At 42.3% G+C, this 22438-nt stretch overlaps 1 long non-coding RNA gene across 1 annotated transcript; it reads left to right on the plus strand.

Annotated features, from left to right (window-relative positions):
- Positions 1 to 10714: 10714 nt before the first annotated feature.
- LOC122240574 lies at positions 10715 to 22092 on the plus strand. Its single transcript, XR_006220357.1, has 3 exons — positions 10715 to 11037; positions 15532 to 15683; positions 21343 to 22092. It is a non-coding gene; the product is annotated as an uncharacterized LOC122240574 (long non-coding RNA).
- Positions 22093 to 22438: the final 346 nt, after the last annotated feature.

Raw genomic sequence — 22438 nt, forward strand, 5'->3', positions numbered from 1 at the left:
TTGCTTGAGAAAATGAGGTAAGCAATGGTCATTTTTAAGAGGTAAAGAGGAGAAAGAAGTGTGGCAGGGACAAGTTCCGAGTGGCAGGGTGGCCGACAGGATAGCAACAAGAGCTGCCATTGAGTGATGGATGTGACAAATGTGATTGAAGAACTTAGTCCCGCACAGAGCTCCTTACAGCTCTGAGTGAACCCAGCCCAGGAACCACCGAAAAGTTTGGAGTCTGATGGTGGAGAGGTCAAAAAGGAGAGAGAGAGAAGGAGCTGGGAGGAAAAAAAAAAAACAAAAAACAAAACAGGAAGGGAAGAAAGGGAGAAGAAGTAGACAGAGTAGGCATTTACCTCTTTGCACATTGATTGAGCTGAACTGGGCTATAGTTACTGTGAACTTGGTACATGACGGGGGCTCAGGCTGGGTCTGTTCCAAGCTGTGGCAATAGCACAGGGGGATCATTTCAATGAGTCTGATGATTTCAAAGTGCTGATTTGGTTTTTTAGTGATTGAAGTCTATTGAAAACTTGGGGCTTTCCATTTGGGGAAGATCATTTGAATTATGGATTGATATGGTGGGTGGATTTATTGTTTTAAGTTTTTGTTTTTGTTTTAGTTTTCTGCCGTAGGGAGACAAACATAGCTACACCAATGGCCACCAGCCAGAGACCTCCAGGAACAAACCTGTGGTTGAACAAACTGGGTTTTATTGACTCACTGCAATGGGGGAGAACACACAATGGGAAACCGTGGGAGCGTCTGTAGGCGGGTGTTAGAAAAGGTGTTCTAGGATTTGGACAGTGTTAGGTGATTTGGGAAAGGATTCAAAGAGGTGAAGTTTTGGTCTGAATTGGATGCTCTCAGGAAGTAGAATGAACTCTAGAATTGGGCATCTTAATCAATGTTATCTAGAAGGCGGGAGGAACATAGCCATGCAAGACCTGTGATTGGTAAAAACAGCGGTCGCTCATATTAGCCAGGATAGGGAGGGATTCGGGATTTTGTGGTTTGGACAAAGTTCATGCTTTGTCGGTGCTCAGACATGATATGGAATGGTCTTCCTTTTGTCTTATCTTTCACGGTCACAGAGCGCCCTTGTCTGAGGCTGATGTTTTGTGAAATTGCTTACGTTCAACAGGACAGCACCAACGCCTAATTGTGAATACCAGGGTAGCTTCTAGCAACACCAAGCCCCGGCTAACAGCACCAGGCCAGCTCCTAGATGTCAGGGATGGCTTTTCTCTTTCTCAGCTAGCAGAATATAACTATAAATAGAGCCTTTTAAATCAAGTTATGATATGTTACTTAGGACTAGATTTTGTCACATTAAACAAAAAACATCCCCAAATAACAGCGGCTTAAACAATAATGAGGTTTATCTCTTTTCCATATATAAAACAGTTCTAAGAGCAGGCCTTGCGTAACGGGAAAGGTAGCTCCACGATTCCCAGGGACCTGGGCTCCTGCTATGTCCCTGCTCTGTCTTCCTTAGCTTTTGTTCCTTGGACTTGTGGTCCAAGATGGCTGCTAGAGCTCCAGCCATCACACTAAAATTCTATTCAGCACGAAGAGGAAGGGAAGAAGAAGGTCAGTCGGCTCCCTTTTGGTAAACTTCCTGAAAGTACCATTCAACACACCTCCTCACATTTCTTTTGCTAGCACTCGATCACAGAGCACAGATGTTTGTGAAACGCAATCATTTAGGTGGCAGTGGGTTTGCTAGAATAATTTTTTTTTTTAACTTAAAAGAAAAGTCCTAACTGACTATTGGGGGGAACTACCGGTATCTGGAACTGGGATAATGCAACTGGCGTATTGGATTCTATGGGAGGCAATTCTGTTGTGGCTTTTGTTGTATGCAAATATCCCTCTCTGGTAAACCGGCTGGCAGCTGATTATGTTAAAGGATGCCACCCTCTTAGTCCTTTGGGGACAATCTCAAGAGTTCAAGTTAAGCGAAGTCTCTTTTCAGTCTTTTGAAGCCGGGTAGCTTGATTGAAAAGAACGCTGTGGTTCAGCGGCCACGTTGCTAGGCTGTCTAACAATTCACCTCTAGCAGCGGGGAAGACGTGACCGGGAAGATTTAACTTAAACATGAATAAAAATCATGCTTGCAAATTTGCTTTTAAGAACAACTGGATTCCTTTGCCTAGGAGAACTACAAAATTACTGTGTGTTCTGCTGCTTTTTTTTTTAAAAGGAGGTCATAAATAAGGTGAATAACATTGTAAACAAAACGTTCACGTTGCCACTATAACCGCACGCAGACATCTGGGCTGGAAATGTGGGAAAATTGTAAAGAATTTGGAAAGGTTCAAAGGCTCAGGTTATTAAAGTTTTAATAATCTTCTTTTCTGCAGGGCTAACCCCCTGCTATTCTTTCAGTGCAGTAGGAAAACAAAATATGGACAAAATTGTAGTTAATTAGAGCTGAATCTTCCTTGGAAAACCTATAGAAATTGCTTGGGATTTTTATAGAGGCTGCGAGTTGAGAGCCATGGGTCTGAAAGGGGATAACTTCGTTTTCATTTGGGGAACATTGGATTTCAATGAAATAAGATATGTTTTTCTTTAAAAAAAAAAAAAAAAAGCCCTATCAGCGACTTCATGTAATTGATTGGAAAACATCACTTGGCAGAATTATCTACAAAACTAATCTCACTTAGCATTTTAACTTTGTCCCACTGATCAGAGCAAAACCAAATCTTTATTGCTCAGGGTGATACACTGATTGAACAAACGGCCTGTCTTGAGTCAATTACCAAATTGTCTTAACTGAAGAAACAGCATTCCCCTCACACTTGAAATACAGTGAAAGTTGTGAAAATGATTTCGCTTCTGGTTGAGACACGTTTTGTTTTTGCCGTAGGCAGGCTTGTGATGTCCGTGTTGCTAGTCTTCTGTTTGAAATTTGTTTTCTTTTAAAGGCATCCTAAAAGTATATACTATACCACTATATGATGCAGCACCTAGCTTGCTCTGTGTTGCAGAAGACTAGACTGGTGCATGTAATTTACATGATAGGTGTGTACATATACATGTGAGAAATTAGCCATGTGTGAAGTCACATGTGTGTAGTGGAAATACGCAGACGCACGGAATTCTTTAAATTGTGTTGCATCCCAGGATGGTGAAAGAATCTTACTCATTAGGATCCAGCCATGAGCACTGAAATATGATTTGCAAGAGATGAAGTTTGGAGTTGTTTTAATAGGCTAAGTGGTTCCAAATGCAAGTTCAGATCGTAGACTCCCCGGCTCTTTGTGAGACTAATTGACTTTGCTGTAGAGTTTTGGCAAAGCTCTTATTATTTTTACTACATTTTCCTTTTTAATAATGTAAAATGGAACTAACTTCTAAAATTCACGTTCCCCTTTATGAGTTTGTTAGCCCTTCCTTCACCAAATTAATGACTGACTAGGCAAGACAGCCAAGAATGCTTGCCGCTCTGGGCATTTGTTAATTGGTTGTTCGTTGGACTATATATGAGGGAAAATTATTGCTACTATAAACCAAAGAGTGTAAAGGAAAAGTAGTGATATAAATATGGAGCTGGAATAGGCCGGGAAAGCGAGTGATGTAAAAGTTCTGTTTTTCTGCTAGATGGTTCCCTTAGGATGACTGCACATACTGAAAGTAAAATGCAGCGGACCAGATCGTAACACAGACATTCATATTGGTACCTCTCAGAAAAGAAGATTCATTGTTTTGGTTAGTTTGTAAAGCTCTGATGATAAGCTTCTTTTGTTTTGTTTTCAAAGAAAAGCCGGGCTCGCAATAAATAGTAAAATCTGTTTCGTCTTGAAAATTGCTACAAGGCTACTTTGAGCCTCTGGACGGGGACAGCAATGAGGCAGAAATGAAAATTCCAAGGCCGGAATTTTTGACCCTTGCAGAATGTGAGGTGTACATTCATTCCGCTTCCCAAGGCCTGACGTTCCTGGGAAACTTCCCCTGGCATATCCTGGGGGGGAAAAAACCCCCTCAGGCTTCGGAACAGAACCCCCTAGCTGGTTCTCTCATCGTTCACTTCCGTCCCCCTGATTCCCCTTATGAATGCCAATCAGACAGTTTTCACTCTTGTTTTAAGCTAGGGAATGAATCCAGGGGTTTGGCTCATGTTGCAAAGGTTTCCAACAGTATCAGGTAATTCACGATTAGCAGGGCTCCATTCAGAATGGTAACTGAGACCCGAAAGGCTGCACGACTCATTACCAATTACCAATTCCCTGGGCCATCCGGTTCCCCCCGCAGAAAGGCTTCCGACGCATTTGCGTTGCAAATTGAAAACATGCTGTCAACAGCAACAAATCCAAGAGATGTTTACCTTAATTTTTCCAAGGCAGGCTTTTACATGTGGATGTTTTTGTTTGAGGAGCAAGCGTGTAGATTCCCTCCAGTTTCTCGGGTGGGTGCTATGGTGACAAAGGGGCCGGTCCCCAACTTGTGATGCTATGGTGACAAAGGGGCCGGTCCCCAACTTGCAACGGGTGTGGGGTGGCGGATGTTGAGATGGATATGGAGCCATTCAACTTTCTCAAGGGTGTAGGCACCTAGGAAATCACTCTGTTGAAAGGCTGTTTTCGCAGGTGAGTAAACTGAGGTCCAGATTGGTTGTGGCACTTCCCCAAGGACAACTGGGTAGCTAGCATCAAGGTGGAGTCTGGAAGGTAGGGTTTCCCATGCTTTCCCATCGTTTGTGGCCTGAATGCTTATCTGCACTGGATAGTTGTTAATGATTGCTGTGTATAGAATAAAGCATTAGTGACGAATTTGTAAGTTTCCATCAAAACTGAGGACACCGGGACACTCGTCTCAAACAAGAATGTGGCCTTTGCCCCTCGTTTGAATCTTTTTTTTTTTTAATTTTTTTTTTAACGTTTATTTATTTTTGAGACAGAGAGAGACAGAGCATGAACGGGGGAGGGGCAGAGAGAGAGGGAGACACAGAATCGGAAGCAGGCTCCAGGCTCTGAGCCATCAGCCCAGAGCCCGATGCGGGGCTCGAACTCCCGGACCGTGAGATCGTGACCTGAGCTGAAGTCAGACGCTTAGCCGACTGAGCCACCCAGGCCCCCCTTCCCCTCGTTTGAATCTTGACGGCCAGGTGATATCCAACTACTTTCAAAAAGGACTATTGTTCAGCTAGAGGCAAGATGTAGTTTCTTGCTGGGTTAGTTATGGTAACGCCCTGATGTCCCCTGCTTCATGGAGGTCCATCCAGGGCCGAGCAGAAGCTGGACAATAGAAGTGTGGATAACAGGGGCGCCTGGGTGGCTCAGTCAGTTAGGCATCTGACTCTTCATTTCAGCTCAGGTCACGATCTCATGGTTCACGGGTTTGAGCCCCACATCGGGCTCTGTGCTGGCAGCATGGAGCTTGCTTGGGAGTCTCTTTCTCTCTCTCTGGCCCTCCCCAGTTCGCACATTCTCTCCCTCTCTCTCTCTCTCTCAAGATAAGTACATGAACTTAAAAAAAAAATAACACAAAGCAGTAAGTTAAAAAAAAAAAAAAAGTGTGGAAAACAGAGGCAGTCCCAGCCAAACCCTAGGGCTCTTGGGGAGCCTCTAGTCTTCCTTTAAAAGCTTGTTTTAAGTTTGGAGTCTCCCCTTCACCCATAAATTAGAGTTGAGTGTATTTTCCTAGGTTACGTGTCACCCTGTCACATGTGAATGACAAGTTCTCCTCAGAATCAGACAAGCGTGTTGAGCAAGTGCGAGAAAGAAACTTTGCCCATTGTGAACTTTGGATGAAGAAACCCTAATGTTTCTGTGGCTGCTGAGGGAAAGGGAACCTGGCTTTGGCCAAAGCGGGAAGCAGGAGTCCCATTCAAGGTAGGCCGATTTCACAGAGGGCTTTCCAGACAGGGCCCAGGAACCTGAGGAGTTTTGCTAAGTGGATCTCTCAGCTGAGAACACGTTGATGAGGTTCCATGCTCAGAGAGTATCCTATGAAGCCTGAGAGAAGTAAACACTGTACAGAACGTTCCCAAGGTGCAGGAAATGAATGTTCAGAAGCGCAGAGCTGACTAGAGACAGACCCCCAGAGACTACGTAATGAGAGAGTTGGAGACAGGACGTCACGAGAGAAATTGGGGGGCTTTAGTTGCATCAGGGTGGAAAGTTCTGGTCACCCTGTCTGGCCTACCGTCAGCGTCTCCAAAGAGCTCCATCGGATCATGGCTTCACAGAGAAAGAGGACATGTGTACAGCTGTTTCATATTCATGTTCTACCTCCGGCGAGTGGTTTAAAAGTTTGGATACCTTGCTCTTTTTTTTTTTTTTTTTCCCCCGTTTATGGAGAGCAGTTAAATCCTCATCACCAGGCAAGTGTCTTTCAAAAGGATTTCTCACAGCAGGTAACTGGGAGGGAGTGAGGGAAGATGTTGCGTTTTGGAGTCAAACAGACTTGGGACCATCATGTGGACGCGAGCTGTTGCCTATTTTAAGCACTTCATTTTCTGGATTGAAAAAAACTTCAGGGTTTTTGCTTTAAAAACATTCAAAGTGGGGTAGCAAAATATTGACCCGAAAGGCCAGAAGAAGAGACCTTATTTAGGACTTACTCGGAATTACAATTTTACTCTTCTTGGAGGAAAGTGACCCAAAACATTTTTACTGGAGGTGACAAAATTTCCTGAGTAAGAAATGTACTGACTTCTAGATGATGTTTATTCCCGAGTAAGAAATGCACTAACTTCTAGATGTTTATTCCCTACCAGGTTTGCACATCATAAAATCTGACCTGGGCCACTTGGTGAAGGGTGGCTCTTGGGAAAGAGGAATTCACTCGTTCCATCCTCAAGAGGATATTTGTTATCTAGAACGAACCCTAATGGAAAGTGTGTCACCTCAGAGATCCGATCTAGGTTTGGCTTCTATTTCGCTCGTTTATAACATATCAGAACTAGGTGGCTCAGGACTAACTATGATTGGGAAGTTTGGGAAAATTTTTTTCTTTTTGGGAACTGACGGATTTGAAAGTCAGGACTTGGGCGTTGGTTGGAGTTAGCTCAGGGTTTCTAGAATTCTGTTTCCTGGCTTTCATCAACAAGTTGTGCCTTGAGTCATCTTGTCACTGGGGGGGGGGGACTGGTTGCACCAATGTCAAAAGATGTTAGAAGGAGTGAGTGTCACATCCTGGGATGAAGTCATTTAGGCTGGTGACCTTCTCAGTAGGGTCAGTAGGAATGAAAAAGTGGGAAAGAAAGTCATGTCAAGGATGTCTTGAGCAAGGGAGTGGAGTCGAGTCAGTAAACGGCAATGGAAAGCATAGGCTGTAAGGGTGCAAGCCACCTTCTCCATTGTCCTGGGCTTGCTGCTCTTGTGGGTGAACTTTGGCATCAATCAAGCAACTAACTGACATTGAACAAGTTTCTGAAGGTGCCCAGCGGGAACCCTGTCAAGACCCACATCCGGCAGTTAATTTCCTACCAACCTTCATTACAAGTGTTAGTTAGTATAAAATGTATGGAAAAGAGACATCAGACACCCTTTGGGGTCTACAGCTGTCTTATTTCTATTTTAGAGGATAATTACATGAGTGCTCACCATCTAAAATGGACTTTGGAAGGTTCTGTACCAAAGCAGGATTGAGCTTTCTGCTTTCTGTGAGGGAAAGCTTGGAGACTTGTGTTCTAAGTAGTTCTTGCTTTTAACTGAGCTCAGAGACAGTGGCTCACAGGGCAATGGCCGAGCATTAAATCTAGTCTCTTCTAAAAAGCATTTAAAGCGGTAGTAACGTGACATACGAGGGGCCACAGTGAGGCCCGTCCTGGTTTTGGGGGTACATAGGAACTGGTGATCTATGGAGGAGAAAAATAGGGCACTGAAAGCAAACAAGACTCCAGGCTCCTTCCTCATATTCCTGGCTGTGTCTGTCATAGATCTGCTGGCACGTTTTGTTTTGGGGACAAAGGACAGCACTGTTTAATCCTTCTGTCCATGCCAAACTCCAAAGGGGATAATTACATTCTGCCTCCTGAAATTCCCTTTGCAATTTCATCTGGGTGAAGCACTCTCAATTGCCTGGGGTGTTGCTGACCCTGGGAAACAGCCGCCATGTTTTATCCCCAGCTAGGTATTTCAGTCATGGCCAAGGCGAATAGTGCACAGTTTGATTTTGGCTCCAGTGTATAAATTAGACCGGGTTCTTTTGCAGTAAAATGCACTGAGCAGGGTGGCAAATGTCAGCTCACTGGAGCATTATGTGTCTGTCCCCTGTGCAAAACTGCTTTAATTGTGCCTGAAGAGTACAGTCAATTGGCTAATCTTGTTTTTAAGAAAAGAAATTATTCCGGAGCATTTTTTTCTTTTTTTGACCGGGAAATGCAGTGCCAGATAATGTTTTTGTGTTCAGGTGAAAAATCCAGTTCGGTTATGTTATTTGGGCCCCACTAGAATCATTAAAACCAGTTGGATTTCTATACGTAAGACCCAAAGTAATTTGGTTTGGTTTTCTGACAAGTAATTATTTTTTCTAAATAGCACTGATAGTAATGTCATTGTAAATGGGATAAAAAGGTTATTAGGGAAAGATTATATATGCTTGTTTAAATTCCTAGATCAGATCTTCGTAATGTCAGGAAAATCATCCAAGTTTGTTAGAATGAAATCCAGGTGCAATGTTCTATCATTTCTCTGAAGTTTTGGAGAAACAGATACTAAGATGATAATTTCAATTCCCCGCGGGAATGAAGAAAACCGGGACAAGATGTCGGTTTTAATAATGGTATTTCAAGCTGTTCCTAAGCTTAATTGTGGTATGGAGTAACACTGTAGTCATGGAGTGGTGTATTTAAAACCCACCAAGAGGTTTCAGCCTGAGAGCGGAACCAACGAAAGGGAATCATTAACCACAGAAGTGACTGAAGTGGTTTAATAATTATGTTATTTCAAGGGGGAAAAAAAAAAAAAAGATCTGCCTCAAGTATAAAGGGGAAAAGAAGGCCTGATAAATAGAACTTATTTCTACCCTAGGTAGTCAGCTAGTGAGACTACCAGTGGGAAAGGTCTATTAACTAATTGATCTGCTAGACTTGATAGGGAAGTCCAGCTGGAGATCAAAGAACATTCTCTGCTACAAAGGCAAGCGGCAACCTTGGACCAGATGTTTTCCTTCCAGCTCTGTCATGCTTGATAACTGTAGAGTGTGGCTGAATCTGGCCACAGGCCTCGTCCATCCGACCACTGATATGGAAAGCAAGGGGATGTGTGTGCACGCACACGCGTGAAAAAGAGGCAAGAGAGCTTCGAAGTCAAAAAGGTTCCGCATTTAAGATTAGGTTGGGAGCCAAGCAATTTTTTTCAAACTTATTTGCAAAGTGAAGCGGACCAAAGAATGCCACTGTCAACTTTTAAAAAGGTTCCTATATCTTAATTGTCCTATAATTGCTCTTTATAATAGCTTATACTAATGTATTATAATACATGTCTGTTACAATAAAACCAAGTATGTTTTGAATAATGGCTGAAATTACAAAGATTCAGCTATTAGTGTTAGCTTATGCGCTTTCTTTTATGTTTAGAGTAAAAGTGAGAGTTAATAATTGAAGTGTGGTTTTTCTTTTGGCCATTACCCTGGAACTGTTTGTTTACATGTGTTGCCCACCTTTATCGTTTCCAGCTCTGTATGTTCTGCTTCTGGTTTTTTCACATCTGGAGAAGGTATTATTTATGATCAAGCAGGATATGTGGCTTAGAAGTTTCTTTGAAATGTATGTATGTATAATTCTCTTCTATGCATTTTTCAAAGATTCCTACGGTATTAGATGGTTTGAAAAATGAGATGTCTAAAATTACCTTGATGTGGTTAGCTTGGTATGGTCTATGGCCTTTCTTAAAATACTACCTTGCTTCCCTAGTTGATCAAAAATATCACCAAAAAGTCATTAGTTCACCTGATTGGGAGACGTATTGGGGTTTAGGAATGTTCGTGTTGAGAATTCACTGATCTCAGGCGATCGAATTCCCCATAAAAGGAAGATTTCCATAGAATGTTTGCATGTCTGTACTTTCAAGGTGCCTAAAATTCTAAAGTAGTAGCTTCATTTTTTTTAAGCCAAAGGCTTTTGTTTCTCTTAAAATTTAACTTCTAAACTTCTCCATTCTCTTCGTGTGTGTGCATATAAAAAAATATTTATTGAATGATATATTTATCATACAATTTCCTGAAAATCTAATTTGATGGGGGGAAGGAGGGAAAGGTAAAGACTGCTCCCCCAAAGACAAATTCTATATACTTTATTTATTTATTTATTTATTTTAAAAAATTTTTAAATGTTTTTATTTATTTTTGAGACAGAGAGAGACAGAGCATGAGCAGGGGAGGGGCAGAGAGAGAGGGAGACACAGAATCTGAAGCAGGCTCCAGGCTCTGAGCTGTCAGCACAGAGCCCAACGCGGGGCTCGAACTCACACACCGCGAGATCATGACCTGAGCCGAAGTCGGACGCTCAACCAACTGAGCCACCCAGGCACCCCAAATTCTATATACTTTAAACTTTGCTGAGTGTCCAGTTCAAGATGCCACACTGATGGCATATCAACCTTCACCCTTTCTCAAGGTCCCATTGAAACTATTAAATGTCCAATGTGTGTCCATGTAAAAATCTATCTAATGAAAGTACAGCAATGCTGGGCATCAATAAAGGCACCACAGAGTGTGAATACAAGCTAGTTGTTAGAGAGCAGATGGACTTATATGAAAAGCAAACAAAAATAAAAGCAGAGAAGGGGATTCCAGAGATAAGGGACCACTGGAGAAGCTCCAAGCTTGGAGTTGTCAAACATAAAGGATAAGAGTGGGTGGCAGATTATACTTATTGGAGTGTTGATTTAAAGTTCTAAATTCAGATCCTTGAGATCCCTTTCTTCAACTACAGCTCCTCTTCTCTCTCTACTCTTCAATGTCAAAACAGACATGGGCAAACTGTATCACCTGGATAGAACCAAAGAACTTTTAAAGACTGAAGAGTAAGGCAACGTGGATCCTGAGCCTAAAGAAAAGAGCTGGAGGTAACCCCAGGCTTCCATAGCTAATGCTGAGGTAAGGCAGCTTTGGTCAGACGTCTATGCCAAAGTTCTTCAAGCCCTACACAACCCCGAGGGTCTCCAGATTGCCTGCTTTGTACAGTAGGGAGTCAGTCCTGCCTGTCAACACTCTTGCTCACAAGGTGTCTGCACAGAACTCTGTCACTTAACAAAGAATCTAAGAAACTTATACTCCTGTGTGGTCAGCTTTGTCCTTCAATAATAAATATAACACTAGATTTTTGATAATACCAATTTCATGAAAGAGAAAGATTAACATAAATAACAGAACAACTGATCCTGAAGAAAATAGATATAACTCAGAGAACTGAAAAGAACTTAAAAAAATATTTTCTGCATTCTCATAATTCAGGATGATATTATATCCTCTAAAATTTTTAAAAGTTTTTATTTGTTTATTTAGAGAAAGTGCAAGTGAGGGAGGGCCAGAGAGAAGGAGAGAGAATCCCAAGCAGGCTCTGCACCATCAGAAAAGCTCAATGTGGGGCTTAAACTCACAAACTGTGAGATCATGACCTGAGCCAACGTTGGACACTTAATAGACTGAGCCACCCAGGCACCCTAGGATCCTTAAAATAAGAATAAGTTGTTATGACATGAGAGCAATCAGAAGACAAGAAGAGCTCTGGATGATTAAAATATGACTTATAGAATAAGAAATCAATAGCTGGACTGAAAAATATGTTGGCAGGACTAAAGAAATATCTTAGAAGAAAAGTAAAGGAAGTCTTCCAGTAAGCAAAAAGCCATACATTTGAATGAGAGAGAAGTTAGCAATTATGAAGACAGCAGTAGATTCAATACCCATCTCATAGGAAAGAAATAGCTAATAGAGAAAATAAAAACGATAAATTAAAAAATAGTAGAGGAAAATTTCCTTATATAAAGGAAGACATGAATCTTGAATTGGAAAAGTCTGACCAAATATTAAAATGGGGGAGAAGGGAGGGGGAGGGGAAAATGGGTGATGGGCATTGAGTAAGACACTTGGGATGAGCACTGGGTGTTGTATGTAAGTGATGAATCACAGGAATCTATCCCTAAAGCCAAGAGCATACTGTATACTCTGTATGTTAGCTAACTTAACAATAAATTACATTAAAAAGGAAAACGAGAAAACAAAACAAAAAAACCCCTGAAGAACAAAAACAATCAAGCAAAAACACCAAATATTAAAATAGGTAAATTAACACAACAACAACAACAACAACAACTAGTGATGCTTGACATATACAAGGGTAAAGAAAAACATTACATGAGTTTCTAGAGAGAAAAAAAGCAAGCTTATTATAGATGCTTAATAATGAGACTCACACCAGCAACATAGGACAATAGAGCAAAGCCCTCCAAGTCCTCATCAGCAAGAAAACAATGGAGCAATGCTTTGACATTTTGAGATAGGATTTTAAATAGAGGGAGGCAGACTTTTTCTGTGCGGGGCAAGATAGTAAATATTTCACATTTTGTGGGTCATGTGGTCTCTTGCAGCTATTCAACTCTGCCATTGTAGCATGAAATAAAGACATAATGCTGTGTTCTAACAAAACTTTATTTACAAAAACAGGTGGTGGGGTGGATTGCACCAGTGTGCTATGGTTTGTCAACACCTGCTTTGGAATATAGACTTCTATACCCAGCTAAACCATCAACCAAGGATGAGGGCAAAATAGAGATATTTCCAGGCAAGAAAAAAACCTCGAAGTTTCATAACGATGTGAAAAAAAATAATACTTAAGAAGTTTTGTTTAAGCAAAAGAAAAAAGGAATAAATGAGGATGACATGAAGTAGAAGAAACAGTGGCAGCTGAGCGTGACTTAGAAATTTGGAACATTCTCCTTAAAGTGGCAGTAGTTTTATGACCTAGCATTGATTATCCTTCCTTCTCTAAGGACTCAATCATATTAATTAGTTCTGCCTGGAATCATATTTATATAATCTTAATGTTGTAAGTACTGTATTATGAAATCAAAACTTTAGAGTCAATCAGTGGACACAGTACTGATACCATTGTCATAATCACTAAATGACTTTGACAAACTAAAAATAATATAATTAACAAAATTGGGTGATTAAGGTAGCAGGCAGAGTGGGAAATAGTGCAAGTGCATAAAATTTCTTACCTTTGGTAAAAGGAGAGTGGAATCAAGGAATACATGTACATGTGTACTGTTTAGAGCTATAATGGCCATCACCTGGAGGGCTAAATAAACAATGGCTATTACCTCTGGTGAGTGAAAGTGAGGGCGATGGCAGAATTGAACTTTTCTTTCTTTCTTTCTTTTTTAAGTTTATTTGAGAGACAGAGCAAGAGAGAGTGAGAGAGCGCACAGGAGGGAAAGAGAGAGAGGGAGAGAGAGAATCCCAAACAGGCTGTGCACTGTCAGCACAGAGCCCGATGTGGGCCTTGAACTCACGAACTGTGAGGTCATGACCTGAGCTGAAACCAAGAGTCAGAAGCTTAACCAACTGAGCCACCCACGGGTCCTGAACTTTTCTTTCTTTATACTTTGAATTTTCTATCACATACAAGTATTGCTTTAATTTACAAAACAATATTTAAAAAATTCTATAGAAAATCCATTCAGGGCTAGAGACTTTATTAACTTAAAACTTAAGGCTATTAAACAAAACATGTTTTAACTTGTCATCAGTAGTAAAGTCAATTTGTGAAAAACATTTTTATAATTTTTCACTGGGCAAGTTAATGGAAAAAAAATTGGCAAAATTTTATAAACTTTTTTTCTGACCATTCTAACCTTTTTAATTAAAATCTTTTCCCTCCTTTCTTCCAGGGACTCCCTGTTCTGTATGTGTATGATTAAAAACATTTTTTTCTTTTTTATTGAAGTGTGGTTTATATAGTGTTAATTAAAACTTTCACGCTGAGAGTATTACCTATCTTTAATAAGGTAAAGTTTTGCTCTAGCTACTCTCAGAACACTTCTTAGGTAAGAATTACAGAGGTGGGCAGACTATATCCCTTAGGTTTGTAAATAAAGTTTGTAAGTAAAATTTTATAAATAAAGTTTTATTGGAACAGTCGCATACATTTATTTATGTGCCTACGATGGCTGTTTCTGTATATAGCCTGCAATTCCAAAATATTTACTCTATGGTCCTTTAGGAAAAAAACGACTCCTTTGGAGCATCAGAATCACCTCATGAACTTGTTAAATTCCCAGTTGTTGGGCCCCACCCCCAGAGCACTTGATTCAGTAAGTCTCCGGTGGGAGTGGAGAATTTGCATTTCTAACAAGTTCCACAGGGTGCTGATGCTGCTGGTCAAGTGTAGACAAACCTTGGAGTTGAATTTTGGTTGTACCCATTGCAGGTCTATGAGTTTGCCTAAGTTACTTAATTTTTGTGTATCTGGGTTTGTTCACCTGTAACATAAGGCTTATTCAGTTCCTATTTTCATGGATTGTTGTGAGGATTCAATGAGATAATGCATGTAAAGCACTTAGCATGGTGCCTAGTATATAGTAATGAGTCAATGAAACGTTTACTATGATTATGATAAAAGCATACCTCACTGATGGTAGGCGTGATCATAGAGACTGTCCTAGACTGGATAGAATATCAGCTGCTGGGAAAATGGAATTTGAATAATTTTTCCAAGTCTCTAGATCTCATTCTTTGCATGAAAATTTCCCTAAATGTTGGACCAGCAGAAAAAATAAATGACCCGGCTTTAAATCATATATCTTGGAACGTAGTACAAATTGAAAAGATCACAAAGGGAAAGCTACAGGAGCACTTTCATATTTATTGCTGCCTTGTTAGGAGTCATTTCAAGTTTGAAAAGAAGTTTGTAATTTTCCACATGTGAAAATGGGAGGCGAGGAAGGGTAAGCGTGGACGTCCATATGAAAGCGGTGGAGAATGAACATTTTGTCCTCAAGGAATTAATAACCCAATTTCAGACAAGACCAACCCTCATGAAATAGTTATAAGAACTGCCAAGCAGAGTCTAGCTAGGAGGCAGGATGAGAGACACGGGTAATATATACTGCCAGGTCATAGACAATAGGCTGGAAGAGTCAGCCATAGATTGTCTATGAGTCAGTCATAGACAATAGGCTGGAAGATAATGTGGGATCGGGGGTGGGAGGCATCTCCCCAGGTAGTGGGAGAAATGGTTTCAGCAAGGTTTGAAGATGAGGTAATGAACACAGAACGGTTTAAATTTAGGGGTGAAAAAAATTAGTCACTGTTGAAAATGATGCAGGCAAGTAACTCTTAGAAGAGCAAATTCCATTTTTCAAGCATAAATGTGTGACAGCTTTCTTTTTTTTTTTTGCATGTGGCATTGAAAATGCTAAAATAGTCTAAAGTTCAAAAATTGTGACTGATAGAGGGTCTGGCTCAAAAAAACAAAAAAGAAAAACTCACTAACTTTGAAAACTCCACCAACAGGTCCAGTCTACTCTATGGAGTCATCAGAGGGGATGAGCTGGACAAGAATTTTCCTCATCTTTTCCTCTCAAGGCATAAAGGCTGAGACAGATCTCGTTTGCAGCCAGAAAGAGGGCAATGTGTGGGGAAACTTGGCTTGGATCTTGGATCTTGAAGAGGGCCAACTATTCATCACTTGGGCTGTGTTTACAGAAGACTTTTCCTGAGGGTCGACAAGGGGACAGGTGAGGAGAAGGTTCTGATGGAGCCATTTACCTCCTTGTGCTTGGGTCAAGGGCTTTTAATTATCTGTGTGCAGTGAAGAAAACTGTTCTCAGTAGCTTGGCGTGGGGGAGTGACTGCCTGTCTGAAAGCTGGGTTCTGGGGTGGAGCCCAAGCTTGTTCAAGCTTAGTTCACCAAGAAAGCAGTGGGGGTTGTCGTTCTGATGTCGTTCAAGACCGCCACACCTCATCTCTGCCTATAACAGAATCGCAGGTGTTAACACTGGAGTGACTAATGATTGTGACCTCATTAAAAGAGAAAGGATATTACCTCCCGCTGATTAGAGGGGATGGTAGTCCTGGCTTAGTCACAGTGCAGACAGGCATGGTTGGGTCTGTCCCTCATTTATCTCCTTCTGGTTTTTAAATTGCCAGCAGAGGAGATTTGTGGAAAACCTCTGTGATTTCTCCTTCTCTCGGGGAAAGCATCTGGTCCACCCTCCTTTGAGGCACCCACTCCAGGCTAATCGCATTAGCAGTCAGACAGGATTACTGGAGACCTTGTTTCTTGGAGTCGTCTTTCTTTATAAGAGCAAATAATGGACAGCCTGGGTGCATTTTGTTCTCCCTGTGTTGTCAGTTAACTTTGATTTTAAACACTTTTGTAGAGTGGAAGCCCGGATGATGTAGAATAACAACCACAGAAGGGCTTCAGTGTCGGCTCGTCAGTTGCATGTCTCTTTTATGTGCAGCAACTGCTGGTGAATCCCAGCTAGGTCTGCGAGGTCCCTGATCTTGACATCTCTGCCTCACAACCAAAGCTATTGCCTGTCTTTTTCAACTTTTATTGCTCTTAATTATTCTTACTGACCTCTCCACCAATCAAATGGATGATGAGGGATATCTAGAGATTCATGTGTCTATCAAAGACTGTAACCTATGTTGGGACTTCATTTAACTTGTCTACGTCTTAAGCTTCTGAGAGACAGACCTAACAGTCCCTTAGTAAAGTTTTACCAATGGGCATACTAGAGGAAACCAATCTATGTCTTTCTCTGTAAAGCATATATACATACATGTGTGTGTGTGTGTGTGTATATATATATATTTGTTTATATATTTGCACATACAAAAATATAATTTTGTACTTATATTTAAATATGTTTTATATAAAATCGTGTGTATGTTTCCATATATAAAATATAAATTTATATGTATATATAAATAAAATTATGTGTGTATATTTGCATATATATAAAAATACAATTTGTCATTAAATAGCATATGCTCTTCAGGGGCGCCTGGGTGGCTCAGTCAGTTAAGCGTCTGACTTTGGCTCAGGTCATGATCTCACGGTTCGTGAGTTCGAGCCTCACGTCAGGCTCTGTGCGGAAAGCTCAGAGCCTGGAAACTCCTTCGGATTCTGTGTCTTCCTGTCTCTCTGCCCCTCCCCCACTAATGCTTTGTCTCTGTCTCTCAAAAATAAACATTAAAAAAAATTTTTTTTTAAATAGTATATGCCCTTCAACAAGTCACTTAACCTTCCTCCTTAGCCTTATTTTCCTGATCAGGAAGCAGTGGTGAATTAGCTGAGTTTTCTTTCCTTCTTAAAAAAAATTTTTTTTAAAGTTTATTTTTGAGAGAGAGAGAGTGAGTGAGCATGAGTGGGGGAGGGGCAGACAGAGAGGGAGAGAGAGAATCTCAAGCAGGCTCTGTGCTGTCAGCCCAGAGCCCTATGCGGGGCTCGAACCCACACACTGTGAGATTATGGCCTGAGCCGAAGTCAGGAGCTTAACCGACTGAGCCACTCAGGTACCCCTCTCTCTCTCTTTTTTTTTTTTAATTAGCTGAATTTTCTTAGACATATAGGTATCTATAGGTATCATATTTTCCTTGTATGTCTCAGAAATGTTTTTTTTAAAAAAACACAGCTTCAAATTCACATTTATTTTGCAGTGAACTCTAACATCTAAGTCAGCAAGAGTTAAGATTTGAAACACTCCGATCCTTTTCTATTTTGAATTTTCAGAGATGATTTTCTTCCTTTGGCGAAGCCCTTTGGGAATACTGTTCAAAGAGGCAGCTCAGTTAGGGCAGAACCCAAACTCTGGTGTGTGCTCTTTGGCAGGGGGAGTTGACTAAGGATTGTGACTAACCCTTAGTGGCTTCAACTAGGAAACGAGAGCCCGCCCCAAGAAAACAGTTCCAGGACTTTCTACGAGGACGTGGAGGCCACTGGGTGCAGGCATCACTCGGCTCATTTGTGGTTTCTGCTGCTCAATGCTTCTCTAGTTCAAGGAAGGGGCTTCGTGCGGTGATGGCGATGGGCTGAAACTTTGAGGTGACTTTTTTTGAGCATCTCACCGATAGGTCCCAAAGATGCTTCTTTATGATTGAAGTAAAAACAAGACAGAACCAAGTCTGGCCACTGTACTCTTGAGCCTTCATGTGAATTAGATCAGGCGAGTCACAAAGGAAAGCCACAGATGATATTAAAATGTCATCGAGGAGAGTGACCCCATCGAAAAGGGGGGAGTTTTCTGCCATACGCCATGCAGAACACTCATTTTGACAATCAGCACAGACGAGACCGCCTTTGCGGGAATCTGGGAGTCTAGCAGAGGCGTTCTAGCATGCCGCGAGAACAAAACACGATCCGGGACTGGACACACCGAAGAGGGTAAGAGGAACAATTTCATTTTACCTCTGACCCTTCGGCCAAGTGCCAAGGGAGCCCTTCTCACCAGCGATTTCTCCAGAAGGAAAAGATGAGAGCACGGGAGGGAGCGCCTGCCTTCCCCACGGAGGTGGGGCATTGGTCTTTCCTTCTCTCCCCATCCCGAATGTGAGGGGGGCCGCAGGCCTTGGGTGGGGGTGCAGAGAAGGGCTAGGGGCTCTCAGAGGGCATCGGTGGGACCGGAATCCTACGAACTGCTTTTCAGACTCAGTCAAGAAGTCCACCCACAAGCCACCAAGGACACTTTGCCTGTGGCTCTCCCCGGCTGGCCCGTGGGCACCCCAATGCCGCAGACATCTTATTCTGCACACCCCCACCGTGTGGTTGACGCTCCGGGAGCCCCAAAGGCGGTGAGTGGACTTCTTGACTGAGTCTGAAGTCATGAAGCACCCATGATCTCATGAGTCTGAAGCACCCATGATCTCATGATCTCATGGTTGGTGAGTCCGAGTCCCCCATCGGGCTCTCTAGCCTCAGGGCAGAGCCTGCTTCAGATCCTCTGTCTCTCTGTCTCTCTCTGTCTCTCTCTCTCTGCCCCTCCCCCACTTGCTTGCTCTCAAAAAGAAATAAAAATTACAAAGAGAAAAAAATTCCCTCCCAAGAGGAGACAAAAGGTGCGAAACGGGGGTACCCGCAGAGATGGTCTGCCCAGCTGTGGGATCCCTCACAGGCCAGACAGGAGAGATTTCTCTTATGCAGCCAGACAGTAAAGCCTGGAGGAGGTGACCGATTCTTCAAACGGGAAGACTTCAAGGAAACTAGAGCAAGTGTTAATTCAGTTTAGAGAGAGAATGATAAACCTATACATCTCTGACGCGTTGGGCGAAATAAGACAAAAGCCGAAGATCGACTACTTTTCCTCTGGCGCCTCCCCGATTCCCACCTGGACCGCACCCCACAGTTTCATTAGTTCAGCAGAGGGGTGCCTGGGTGGCTCGGTCGGTGGAGTAGCCAACTCTTGATTTCCGTTCAAATCGTGATCTCACAGTCGTGCGATCGAGCCCCCTATCAGGCTCTGCACTGACAGTGCGGAGACCGCTTGGGATTTTCTCTTCCTCTCTCTCTGCCAGTCCCCCACTCATACACACACACACTCTCTCTCTCTCTCAAAATAAATAAATAAACATTAAAAAAAAAAGTTCAGCACAGGCAGAAAGTTTGGGAGTTAATAAATGTAAATAACCTCAAGGATTGTCTCACATACCACAACTTTCCTGAACTTGGTATAGACTCAGAGAAGAGTCTGGAATTACTGACTTTTGTAACTGACATTGACACACTGAAAGTTTTTTCAAACTAATTGGTAAAAATGTTGTTCAGAGTGGCTTGCATTAGACTGGATATAATGTATGATTTTTTTTTTTAAATGTTTATTTATTTTTGAGAGAGAGACAGTGTGAGCAGGAGAGGGGCAGAGAGAGAGAGGGAGATACAGAACCCGAAGCAGGCTCCAGGCTCTGAGCCATCAGGACAGAGCCCGACGTGGGGCTCGAACTCATGAACTGTGAGATCATGACCTGAGCCGAAGTCGGACGCTCAACCGACTGAGCCACCCAGGCGCCCCTATAATGTGTGATTTTTTATTGAGAAACATTTTTTTTAAATTTTTTAAAATGTTTATTTATTTTTGAGACAGGGAGAGAGCGCATGAATGGGGGAGGGTCAGAGAAAGAGGGAGACACAGAATCTGAAACAGGCTCCAGGCTCTGAGCTTTCAGCACAGAGCCTGACGTGGGGCTCGAACTCACGGACCGTGAGATCATGACCTGAGCCGAAGTCGGACGCTCAACCGACTGAGCCACCCAGGTGCCCCTATAATGTGTGATTTTTTATTGAGAAACATTTTGAATAAGTCTAAAACATGTCTTTTTTAAGTAACACTTTTCAGTTGGGAGTAAGTGCAAATTCACCCCTTATTTTACATTTAGTCTGTTTAGACTAAACTAGGGCTTGGCAAACTATAGCTAGTTGACTAAATCTGGTTGATCACCTGATTTATACAACCTCTGACCTGAGACTAAAATTGTTAACTGATTGAGAAAAAGCAAAAGAAGACTCTTTTGTGACATGTGAAAATGATGTGAAATTCTAATTTCCATAAATAAAGTTTTATTGGAACACACAATAGATCAAATGTAATTTAAGAAAATTTGACAATATTTATTAAAATTTAGGGGTGCCTGGCTGGGTCAGTTGCTGGAGCATGCACCTCTTGACCTCAGGGTGGTGAGTTCAAGCCCCACGTTGGGCACAGAGCTTACTTTTTTTTTTTTTAATGTTTATTTTTGAGAGAGAGTGACTGAGTGTGAGTGGGGAGGGGTAGAGAGAGACAGGGTGACACAGAATCCGAAGCAGGCCCCAGGCTCCGAGCTGTCAGCACAGAGCCCGGTGCGGGGCTTGAACTCATGAACCGTGAGATTATGACCTGGGTCAAAGTCGGACGCTTAACCGACTGAGCCACCCAGGCGCCCCTATATAGACTATCTTCAACAAGATACCTGGGAATCTGGGAAGAGAGATTTTGGGGCTGGATGGAGGTCATGAGTGGGAAAATTTGCCTTTTGTTATTTTTTACATTGCACATAGAATTGGCTTCTATTCTCTAGAAATCAAACCATGGTTCTGGTCTCTTTCTTACCAAACCTTCACAAGAATTTCGATTGGCAGGTCCTTGTCTGGTTTTATCTTTTGGTCACTAGCCTGTGCTGTTAATATGAGAGAAAGTAAAAGAGGGGTAGGAAAAAACAAGTTGAAGGGCAATCACCAAACTGGTTTTCAGTGCCAAGAGTATGGAACACTGACTTGCCTTTTACCTTTAAGACTCCATGGGAGAACCAGCTGAAACCGTGCCTCACAGGGTTAAGGAGGTTGAAACTAGAAGAAAGTTTAAAGCTTGTTTTGCAGAGAACTGTTTCTCCCCAGTCAGCTATTGTGTCTTTTTTCAGAGCCCTTAAGGAATCCACTAGCTGTCTCTGCAGAAGCCCGGACTCAAGGTCAGCTGATAATGGTTCCAGCCCACGAACTAACGAGGAAGGCCTTGGATTCCTTACCAGAGATAAGGAGCCCAAGACCCCATCCAGTTTATATTGGCTCTCACAGCACGCCCATAGCTCCTGCTCCTCGTCCTAAAATAATCTCCTGACTCAGGGGCTGAATTTAGCCTCCTTCTGATGTTCGGTCTCCACCCAGAATGAACATGGGATGTATGTTACATATATGTTTGTTTAATGCACATGCTCTGTCCGTCCCCGAGGCTAGCCACATTTCCCCACCCTTTTCATCGCTGTGTTTGTCATCTCAACCCCTGTGATCATAGAAGGCTTGTTCCCTCCCTCTGCGGGGAGGTGGATTTGAGGCTGGCCATGCAAGGTCCCGGTTTAGCTGCCTCTTCCTTGCTGCAAACCTGATGTCTTTGGCTTTGCTGTGGTGGGCAGACATACTCAGTTTTTGTTACACGACTACTTTCCTCCACACCTATCCTCTGTACAATCAGTGCTCTTGGGCCTTTAAGCCTCTTGAAAGTGGCTCTCGGCCAAGATTCATCAGAAAGCAAGAAAACTATATCCTGAGCTCTGAGACAGCACTGTTTTTCGAGGTTCTTTGAGGGCACCCAGGCAAGAGAGGTCTCCTGGTTTCCATTCCATTTTAAGGCCGATTTCTGGGGCGCCTGTGTGGCTCAGTCGGTTGAGCTTCCGACTTCGGCTCAGGTCACGATCTCACGGTCTGTGAGTTCGAGTCCCGTGTTGGGCTCTGTGCTGACAGCTCAGAGACTGGAGCCTGTTTCCGATTCTGTGTCTCCCTCTCTCTCTGACCCTCCCCCGTTCATGCTCTGTCTCTCTGTCTCAAAAATAAATAAATGTCAAAAAAAAAAATTAAAAAAAAAAAAAGAGCAAAGACCAAAGTGGGCAAGGAAGTTGAAAAACAGACGGGGCAAGATCATGAAAGATCTTGTACGTGTGTCGATTTTTTGTTTTTTTACCGGGATTAGAAGCATTGACAGACTTTCTGTAAAGAACCACATACTAGATGCTTTAGGTTTTG

The sequence above is a fragment of the Panthera tigris genome, chromosome B4, assembly GCF_018350195.1.
Source record: "Panthera tigris isolate Pti1 chromosome B4, P.tigris_Pti1_mat1.1, whole genome shotgun sequence".
Lineage (NCBI taxonomy): Eukaryota > Metazoa > Chordata > Mammalia > Carnivora > Felidae > Panthera > Panthera tigris.